Source organism: Akebia trifoliata, chromosome 8 (assembly GCF_017979445.1).
Source record: "Akebia trifoliata isolate Shusen 1 chromosome 8, ASM1797944v1, whole genome shotgun sequence".
Taxonomy (NCBI): domain Eukaryota; kingdom Viridiplantae; phylum Streptophyta; class Magnoliopsida; order Ranunculales; family Lardizabalaceae; genus Akebia; species Akebia trifoliata.
The window spans coordinates 4,544,229-4,556,307 of record NC_141382.1 but is presented as its reverse complement, the minus strand read 5'-3'; positions in this window follow the sequence as shown (position 1 = coordinate 4,556,307).

Here is a 12,079-nt window from a genome sequence, read left to right as displayed (position 1 = left end):
TGGAAGTGTGTAGGAACCATAAATGCTTTTTTATTCGTATCTCAATGCAAAGCATATATGGTTCCTACTCACTTCCACTCAGTTAAGTGCGATATGAGATATTGAAATCGCCTCGATTTATTTTCTACTACATAGCAAAGAGGGATCCGATTGGTAAATTAGAGATCTTTAGAGAATAAGGAATCGCTACCTAGTTTAGGTCTAAGAACCATAGATAACTCCAAAATGGATCGAGTCGGTTCATGAATAAAAGAAATGGGTAAGGGGTTAGATTACAGATTTCAGAAGGTGTTAAGTATTGAACCTGTTTGATCAAAATGATCGGCCTCTACTACGATTCAAACTATCCTACGATCAACGAGTAAAGACTAAAGTCAAGCTAGAATCCCATCATCGTCAAATTATATCGAATATGCTAAATGAATCTTATAGCTAGTATTTTACCAAATATCACATAATTTTTCGAATTGCGCACAAAAATATAAATATATGAAAAACTTTAATTTCCTTTTGATTGGTTGATTAAGCTTTGATTGGATCTTAACTTTAATGTTAATTGGTCAATTGGATTTTAATTTCAATGTTAATCAATTATTGGATTTTGATTTAAAGGTTGATTGGACGATTTTATTTTTTGGCTAGTTAATCGATTGGATTTTAGTTCAAATGTTACTTGGTCAATTGAATTTAAGTTTAAATGTTAATAGATTGATTGGATTTTGATTTAAAGGTTGATTGGTCGATTTTATTTTTTGGTTGGTTAATCGATTGATTGGATTTTGATTTAAATGATGATGGGTTGATTAAATTTTGGATTGAATATTGATTTAAAATTTTCAAGTTGATCGTCTGAATTTTAATTTTCGTTTCGATTTAAAAAATTTCAAGTTTGTTGTTTCATTTTGATTTCCCTAAGAGTCAAAGTCTCTATGTACAAGTCGGACGTCTAGGGGCGTTTCGGTCATTTTGTTATTTTTCATAAATATTCAATTTCATCAATTTGGGTCTTGTTAGACTCGAAATCATGTTCTGAATGTAATGGAGGTACTTTAGAAATTTTTAGGGGGTCCGAAATTCATGAGAGGTATTTTCGTCATTTTATCGATTTTTGTCCATTTTAATAGATTTTGACTTAAATTTTTTTCAATCCCAATGTGATTATTTATAAGTCTCGATGTCATATTTTCCTAGCATAACAAGATTTCTAAGTTATCCAAATGTGTAGCGAATATAAGCATATGTGCTTACTAAATTGGGTAGAAAGTATAGTGATCCTAATATGCGTAATTCTATGTCACGTGGCCAGGAAAAAGAAAATAGTGGAATTAGAAGATAGAGGGAATTGGAAGGAGGCTGCTCACAAGTTTTCGAGTTTTTTGCGCTCATCATTAGGTATCCATAACAACCGAGTGACGGATCGCTAAGTTAGACAGATACATAAATGGGGGTGTCTACAGATATGAGTTACAATCTTGATGTCACTTCAGCTTTATTCAAATTTTAATCTTTCATCAATAAAATAAAATATTTATTGAATAAATAGTTTTGCCTCATGTTTTAGGACCCCATTTTATTATTATTATTTTTTGAAATTTGTCTTAATTATTTTTTTAATAAATAGTTTGTTTAGATAATTATATATAGGCCACAGGGCGAGTGTGAAAATGGCAAATTACGTAGGCCATACATATTTTTCCTTGCAAAAATATGACTTTATTTTATTATGATGTTTATTATTATTAGATTGGTGTTCTATTATTTTTTTCTTGCAATAGAACGCGCATTGATATTTTTTTAAGTTATACATGTCCGACCTAAGTTAAATATCATATAATATATTTACAATAAAGTCTAATTTACATATTATATAACATGGGCAGGCACATGGATAGCATGTGTCATCCTAGTTCTTAGTGTGAACACTATAGTGTAAACGCCTTTCCATAAAGTAGCTAGCCACATGTCACAAATGAAGTTTGGCTCTTTTGGAGAAATAATCCCATGTAGTACTGCTCATTCTTTTCTATGCACCCAAACTGCATTTCTCTCATTAACTTAGAAGTCAAATATCCCGAGGCAAATGATCTACGGTTCTGTGATGGGGCATAGGGGGCGTGTGTCAGAAGAGTGTCATATCATCACAACTCTTTCTCTTAATACCACCTTCATACACCTAATGTCACCCTAAACACTATAAATACCCCTACCCTACCCCACACCACAATTTTCATATTTCACCCCCATTTTTCTCATATCTCTCTCTCTCTCTCTCTCTCTCTCTCTCTTATTTTATATTATTTTTTTACAATTTGTAAATCTATTTTTAATGAATTCAATAACTCGGTGCTGACGGGATTTGAAGTGATGTCTCTAGTATCATTATCCAAAGACTTAATCAATTAAGCTAGTTGGCACCTACTTATTTTGTATTGTTATACGAAATCAAACATTGGAACAAGGTTGATCATGTACGGAACTTGCAAGAGTAAGGAATCAAAGAAAGTGATCCAATGTTCCATTCCTTAAGTTGGAAATTGAAAATGTTGGGACTTTTTGTACTACTCTCTCTCTCTAAATATTTTTCTATCTCTATCATTAATTTGAAGGTTTTGGCTCGTCAAAAGAAAAAATTTGACACTTTGATCCATCAAATTTTATGAAATTCATCAAATATGGACTTTTTCACATTGTGACGTCTTTCTCTATCTCTAAGTAAATTACTTTAAGTTGTACACGACCTTTAAGGCCATGGAAAACAATTATGAGATTTGTTGGCAAAATCTCACGGACGTCATTCTCTCTAGGTATGTTATATGAAAAAAAGAACCATTGTAAATAGAATACCCTGTATTTTCCAAAGGTTGAAATATTATAAAGAATCGTAATAATCTGACTTACTCACGTGGCATACTCAATTGACACCCTTAACGTGATAGGTTCAAAAATCGTAGATTTGCTCTTCTCAAGATACAAAACTATGGTTCCCCATAAAAAGATACAGTTTTGTATCACAAGGAGAGCCGATCTATGATTCTTGAGCGTGTCACGTCAAGGGTGTCAATTGAGTATACCACGTGGGTAAGTTAGATTATAACAACTCTATTATGAAGGGAATTAACTTGATAAGATTTTAGAATATCATACATATGATGCTTAAGGGAAAATTTCTCATGGTAGACACCAGCCTCAAGAGGTATGTTAAGTGTAAACAAATACCATGGAGAGAGAATAATCCATTACTTTCTCCATATTTGAGCTAAGATTTAAAAGTCATTTAATACTCGAATACATTACTTATGATTTATTTTCAAGAGTTTAATCATTGCTTGTTGAATTATTACTTTGAATGGCCGTTATGTAAATATTCAGAATGATTGCATGTTGTTTGATACAAGGTAATACCTTGATTTATAGTTAAAATGTGTGAATGGAGACCATAATAGTAATAAAAGTGAATCTCTAATTAATATTTGTTGAGTATCATTTTTGAGAGATAATTGAAACTCTGAATCTCATGAGAGGTGGACCCCTAGATGACACAACTACATATTGCAAATCTAACTCTTACGGGGGGAGGAATCAAGAACATTTGAGTTAGGGGTAGTAATAAACTGTTACAAATTTCTAACGAGACAATTAATCCCTACTCAGTAGGCATGCCTCTGAAGATAAATATGACTCAAATGATGTACGAATTGTAGGAGGTTTGGCCCAGGTGTACATGAAAAAAACAAACAAACAAACAAACAAAAAGAAGATGAAGATAATTGATATACACCTAACTAAGGTATTTATCTATGTGATGTATGGTCTTGAAAGTCTCTCATTTTTAACTTATATAATTGAATATTGGATTTGTCACTTGTTGGGCTTCACCACTTACGATGAAGAAGGGATTAGAAAGTCATTTATTATTATTAGTAGTAGTAGTAGAAAGTAGTGATAAACTTATTGTGGGAAGACTTGTAATTTCAGTTTAATATGAATGAATGAATTTAATATTTTTTGCTCAAATACAATTTCACGATTCAATTCTAATATTTGATCTCTTTCTAGTCAAGGATTCAAGTAGTCGTGACATGCATAGAAACTAAGGGATAGATAGTAGATAAAATTATCTACCATTTTTGTATTAGATATTGTTCAATGTAGAATTAGGAATAAGTTTATTAGGAGGGACTTTTTATCTTGATCCAACAATTTTTATTGCCTTTTGGACTTGAGCAAAAGTTTTGAAAATGATTGGTTACTGAACTTTCACGTAACTCTTAAATTTAAAATTTAAATTTAATGGTGAAAAATAACTTAAATTCTTTTTTGTTCTTTCAAGTTGTATATAATTTTGTCTTCTACAACCTTGAAGCATTGCGATCATGTTTTTGGATGCCACAATGTGAACCCAAGGACCCAGACTAGTTAGACTCGTATAAGAATCATTACAAAATGGCCCCTTTTGAAAATGATCTCTTTCACTCTTTACAACTGGTGCTTGGAATCGAGCAAATTTATAATCTAGATAACATATAGTTCTAAGCCAAATCCAAAGGATGTTGAAGTGGACTGCATGATACAACTGCTCTTTGGAAAAACAAAGATGAGAGAAATGGACTAGAGGAGTTGTTCACTTCTCATGATGATGTCACTTAGACCCTTATCTCTGTTTTCCATGTTTTTTACACGTGATGAAATTCAAAAGTCTTAGGTGTGATGTTTGATGTCGTTGACAAACTCCATAACCACCTCTAGTTTTGCTTTATCATTTTAATTTTTGTTTTGATGGATGACATCAATTTTCTTCTCGAAAGTTGTAGTGACGGCAAACTATAGTTAACGATATAGTTGAAGAGCTTGAAGATGAGTGGTTTTGAAGAAAAATTTAGAGATTTTTTTATTAGACATTGAAGAAAATGATATTTAGGTCATTTTCAATTAGTCATGAGAGAAAGTCCAATCAAGAGACAATCCCATCTTTGAAGGGGACAGAAATTAAAGAAAGGTGAGGGGGTGAAGGAAAATAAGACATGTAATTAATTGAAAATATAAGGGTGTATCAAAGTTTTGTGGGAGCAATTGCCTCCACTATCTTTTTACTAGCTCCGCTGTGCTTAGAGCAAAAAAATCTCCCACAAAATAACCTAATTAGCTATAGGGACCTAGATATATTACCCTCGTATCCTCGTAGTGATGCAAAATATCTTTTAGAGAATCTTAGTTAACGAAACATTTTTCTGTATTTAAAAAATGTAAAGAGAATCTCTTCTTTATATAAATTTATGTATAATATAAGAGAGACAATGTTATATGGATTGAAGGACCACCTATTTATATGGACCACATGTCCGACCTAAAAAAAAATGATCAAGAGCCACATGGATACGTGGTTTTTAAACTCGTCCGAGACCGAGACGTATCGCCCAAGTTAACTCGGTATCAGAGCTGAAAGACACCAACTCACAAAATCATTTTTTGACCGAGTTTTACGTCTCACAGTGTAATTTTTTGAGTTATCTCACGAGACGTCTCAAACGTATCGAAAAATTCGTCCGAGACGACTCGGTATTGGAGCTAAACGAGACGAGACGTGATACCGAGTTTAAAAACCATGCATGGATATGAGCATATATAAAATTTAAAGAACTCTCAGAATTTTTTTTATCATTAGAGTTAATTTTAAAATTGGATAGGGGGCATCGTAATTGGGACATTAACCTTCTCCACTACTTTGGATTTAAAAAAATTTCCTCAACATTTTTGTCTTTTAATAAAAAAAAAAAATGGGTATTTTAGTATTTGAAATGTGGAACTTCTATAAATAACGAAAAACTCAATGAGATTCTTGAAAAAGAATTAAGAAAATTATCTGAAAAACCCGCGAGGATAAATATTTCTCAAAAAGGTAATTATATTGTCGAAATTACTGATAAGAACCCTAAACTTGAAGTGGTGTTTTTTCATAATATATATATCGTTGTGTACCATTGTGATGCATCTCTTTAAAAACTAGCCATTGTGTACCCTCTTATATATATACACAACCCTCAATTTTTTCTCACAATATTTTTCAACTCTCATATCTCTAATTGCTATTAATTCTCTATCAAATTATCTCATCATCTTATTAGTTATATTTTTATTTATTATATTTTCTTAATTGAATCGAATCAAATCGATGATGTCTTCAATAGCAATCATTGGTCGATATGAAGGTTATGTTGAAGATATCACGAACATTGGTGGAGCTAGACAAATTTTATCGACTTCTCCGAAAGTTACGTTGAAGATATCACGTACATTTTTTTTTTCACTCTATTAACTTCCAAATTTTGACAAATAAATAAAGTTATTTTTAATAAATGAGTTTTTTTAAATTAATCTCCCTATCGATGCACATGATAAAGTGAAAGTAAATGATTACACGTAAATACAAAAGTAATCACCATATACATAATAATGATATCTACAAATATAATATAAATAATATCTAATGACGACATTGCTTACCTCGACTACAATCACCTTTTAATAACTCTCGAGTAATTTTTTTAAGCACATTTCTTCATGGCTTACGCTGTAGGCCTTGGTCGGGAGTCTAATTAGGTAAAACAATGCCAAAATCTTCAATAGATGGACGTTGGGACGACTCTACAAGAGCAAATGATGGGGGCAAGTAATAATGGGGAGTCTGCATGTATTGTGTATGATATCCATATGCAAGCTGAGATGACTCTACATGAGAAAGTGGTGGGTGCATATAATAATGGGAAGTTTGTGGGAACTATGTGTGATGTTCCAATCGTAGATGTAGATGGATTACCATATGGAACATCATAAGGAATCCAACAAAGATAAAAAATAATGTTTTGAGATCCACACCAACCATATGATGATCCTGGTCAACGTGTAATGGAATATAATCACTTGGTCTAGCCTGATATGATCAGGCACATCATCTTGCTCAGTATCCTATTGTTGATAATTAACATGCATCCCATGCATCGTCCTCTATATCATCATCATAGTGAGCCTCCTCCTCCTCCTCCTCCTCCTTATGCATAGGCTCAAGCTCATGTCGACGTTGTGACAACGATCAAAATGAAACTTCATGAACTAGCTTACCCAATCTAGATATTTAAAGAGGCAATGGTGGTAGCAAACTCAAGCCCTCCACACCAACATTCATTTGATCTATTACATGTTGATCTACATCTATCTCACGGATCTGAGAAGTTAAAGCAATGATAGAAATGACCTAAAAAATAAATTAATCTATTAAATGTTACAACTAATCTCATTATAATATCTACCCATGTACATTGTATATAAGTCGTTCGCATAACTTCAAAGCGTATATCAAAGTTCAATAAATGGCATTGTTGGATAATGCATCTGAGGGCAACCGTACCATCTTTGAAACTCATTGAATAGCTAAGAAGCTGAAATTTTTTAGAAATATTATTTCAAGTATTTCATATAAGATTTTAATAAATTGAATATTTAGTATTTAAAAGTACCTTGTACGTGTTGGCATAATTGACCATCTACGCAATATCAAGTAAATATATCTTCTCAATCTCTCATCAGTGTAGCTGTATTCTATATTTCCTCCCTCTAGTAACCTACACATGAATAAGACCCGGGATTGTCAATTGTATATCGAATTGTCTCATGCATCTATCCACAAGATGATACGGGATGATGTGCATAAAAATAACATAAGAATGGTGTAGGCTCAATCATGGGTTGTATGTATCATCTATATATTTTCTATTATAAGATGATATGGGTCCATACAACTTGAAAAAAAAATTGTTCGAGTTAAAACTAAAATAATAATATCTTAATATTTTTAAACACATAAAATATAAAATACTTATAGTTGCCATGGAGGAAATTAGAAAATATGGCTTGGTCTGGTATAACAATACAATATGATGCGGATTCCCAATATAAGTCCTTTTAGGCCTCTTCCATTTACAGACTCTAGGGAATATGGGGTCTTGACTTGTAAGTATGGGACTTTCTATTGGCAATCGTTGGTGTGCCCATACCTGTAACATATAAAATAATATATATATATAAACTTAGAAAAATATTTTATATATAACAAAAAAATCTTTTTAAATCATTTGTATAATTTAATCTATACCTGTAAGTGTAGACACCCGAATTTGAGCGGGCCCTCGACGTAAGATGCCCCCAAAAATTGAAAATTGGAATGGACCCTGAAGCCCAAACCTACACGAAATCCAATACGAGGCCATTTACGTGGCCCATGGACCCGCACACCTCACCACCCTCATACACCCTTAAAATCAACCCAATCCAACTTAAACCCAATCCAACATAAACCCAACCCAACACTATCCTACAACCCAACCCAAATCTATCACCTAAAACCTTACCCAATCCATTACTAAAGCCCAAAGCCCAATCCACTACCCAAACTCAATCTAACCCATCATCATTCAATACCCAAACCCAACCCAACCTATCAATCTCATCAAACCAATCACCAAGAGATGACACATGTCATCATCTCCTTCCACCTCCCTCATCTAATCAACTCAACCCATAACCTAACCTATTCCCCATCCTCTCATCATCAACAACCCACAACTCAACCCATAACCCTACCCTAACCTAACCTATTCCCCATCCTCTCATCATCAACAACCCACAACTCAACCCATACCCTATACACCCTAACATATCCCTCATTCTTTAACCACCCACATCACAACCCATATCTATCCATCACTTTCCCTTAAAACACTCCCATAAAATCACCTCAACCCATACCTCAACCCATACCTCCCATACTCTTCTCTCTAAATATCTAACCACCATCACCAATCAACCAATCTCTCCATCTCTCCATTTGCCACATGTCATCATCCCTTCAATCTTCTCAAAATCAAACCAATCACCACTCATCTCTCCAAATCAAACACCATACTTCTTCAACCATCTCAACACTCCTTCTCCAAACAACTCCCTTACACCACCACTCCTCCCATCAACCATCACTCATCTCACCCCACCAAACACTCTACCCAAATGGATTTGGGTAGGATCCAAACCATTTGGGTTAAAACACAACCCATTTCCATCATTACAAAAATACCCTCATTTTCATCTCAAATTTTATACCCTTTTCCTCTCAAACCCATGCCATTAACCACTATTCTCTTCATTCACCCTCAAAATATCTCTCCAACCTCTATAAAAACCCCTCCATTCTCCCCTCACCACAACTAATGAAAATTTGACAAAAACTCTAAAAAATCAAAACTCATCTCAACTCTCAACACCCAACTCTCAACTCTCAACCTTCTCTCAAACAAGTCAAGCAAGGAAAAAGAAATCAAAGAAAGTCAAAGGAAGTCAAGGAAGGAACAAAGTGGGTTTGGACCAAGAACACCCCCCTCAACTTCCCTCCTCTACTCTCCCTTTTCCCACACATTTGCACACACCACCATGGGTTAAATCACAAAAGGGCCCCTTCTATATAAGGGTGCCCTTAATGATTGAATCCAACATTGAAAGTCCCTCATATTTGAGGGCACATATCGATTTTCTTTCTTTTTCATTTTTATTTTCTTTTTATTTTCACAAGACCGAATCCGAGGTTACCACATCACGTGGATGGAGTAGGGTGCCTAACACCTTCCCTACTCCATAAATGGACCCCCTTACCTTCGAATCAAAGGTTGGACCATATACCTTATCTTACGAGAGTCTACAAAAAATGGCAAAATGACATGATTTTTCAAAAATACAAATCCGGGTGACCATTCACACCCCTTTATCAATTTGAATGGTGGCGACTCCAAAACACCCCAAAGTGGAGGGAGGTTTGAAGAATATTCAAAACCCCGTGTCCACAGTAAGAATAACATACAACCAAGAAGTCTCGTTGGGCACTCTCACTCGTTTCTTACAAATGAACTTAGTATGTTAGGACAATGACATATCAAACGTAACAAGATGTTTGAGATAAATTCCTAAAGTTATATAATAAATTAGTATTAATGGTTTTACATGTTTCATCTAAAAATAATGCAGTTCCACACAGTGCTAATATATAGGTATGAGTATAACCTTGTACCTCATATAATGTGAAAATATTAATAAATAATATCAAATTCATATGTATAAAATATAAAAAATTTAATTATAAAAAATAATTAAATATTACCTTATTCATAGACATTTGTTTATTTGACAATCACCCAAATGTGTTACGTAGCCATCTAAGGCTAATAGCAATGAAGTGAGAGTGTCCATCAATTGGAGTACAATTCCAAGACACTTATATATATTAAATTAACACAAACCTCTTTCGATGTATGTGGCACGAAAACAGTGTATCCACTATATTAAACCCAAATCTTAGGTAATTCTGCCCAAAACTGACCCAAGGTTGGGTCGAACCCATCGGGTCCAGATTTGGTCAGCCTAAGTTGTAACCCTATCATCCATGGCTCCACCTCATCATGAGCAAAATTCCCGACAAAGGTCTTTTGACATTTAATTAAAATACACCATCACAAAGATCAACATGATTTGAAAAAATAACTATCGTAACATGCATTCAACCTCCAACAATTCCCATAGAATAATAACATGATCATCTAACACCCATCTCAAACAAGGGATCTTCTCTAAAGAATTTAGGATTTTAACTCAATGATCCACAGTCCTATTTGCTTGTTTAGGGATCAACACTCAAGGCTCATTGTGCCTTTAACAACTAACATAAAAACAAGAAAATGATTATTCATCATATGATCACATCTCATCTTGCATCACTAACATTTTCTTCTATTATTGTAGTAACTTTCATAATAAAATTTAAAATTCCCCAACCATGGTTAAATTTTTTTAACTTTAGTGACCACATAAACCACCTCGATTCCAATTGTAGAACTTCTAGGAAAGTTGAGTGGCTCAATTTGATTTTTTATTTTTTTTTAAACATTGTAAAACCATCATAATTCTTTGGGTAATTTTTTTTTTCCATAATATCAATTTTTCCAAGTAATGTGAGCTAAACAAGATTCTAATTTTGGATTATAAAATTAGTTTTAATAAACAATAACAAAAAAGATTCTAGATTTTTTCAATCATAATTCAGAATTAGATTCTGCCAATCTAAACAAACAGCCCCCTTGGTTTAATAAACTTATGTGTTAGTGTTACCACTTCCCAAACACCTCCTTCAAATTTTCCAATTGAAAATCATATCCAACATTATTTAAATTAGAATCTTTTAAAGTTGTCAGACAGGACAGAGTCCCCACTTGTTTATAAAGAGAATATAAATGATTTAAATATAACTTTTATTGGCTAGCTTAGAGTAATTCAACTTCTTCACGGCGCCGAAATCAGCTCTATTATTCTCCATATTTATTATATACATGTTCTACACGTGCCACACTTTCATACCTCTACTTACCTCCATCACTTGGTGGACCTTACACACATTAATGATTTTTTCTACTTTCATATATTTCCTTGGTGGACCTTTATACTTACATGTCGGCCAGGGTGATGATAGAGAAAATTCCAAAAACGTGTTCAACTTTTGATGAAATTCCCAATCTGCCCATCTTACTAAAAGTTACTGACATCATCACTTTAAAAACCTATGATCTAATTGTTTATGTTTTGATAATTAAAATGAATCGTGAGTCAGAATGAGAATTTCGTCATATTCAGCACACGAAATGATAATTTACTGAATAATATTTGATTACTGGAATTGAACAATTTTCTTTTGATTTTTGCTTTTTTTTTTAACCTCTAATTTTTATGTTCCCAAAGTGCCACATTCTTTCTTATCCTCCAATCCTTCCATTTCATTCTATCCAGAACCAAATCTTTTATTATTGCAAGTGAGATTAAATCCATTTTTCTGATGGGTCATGCTATTTGCACCCATCATATGTGCTCACTAAACCCACCTAAAACACATTTTTTTGGTGGGATGTATAGAAGAAAGTGGATCCACTTAGAATTAAAGTGCTTTTTTTTTTTTTTTTTTTCTAATTCTTGATGAATTATCATATATAATGTT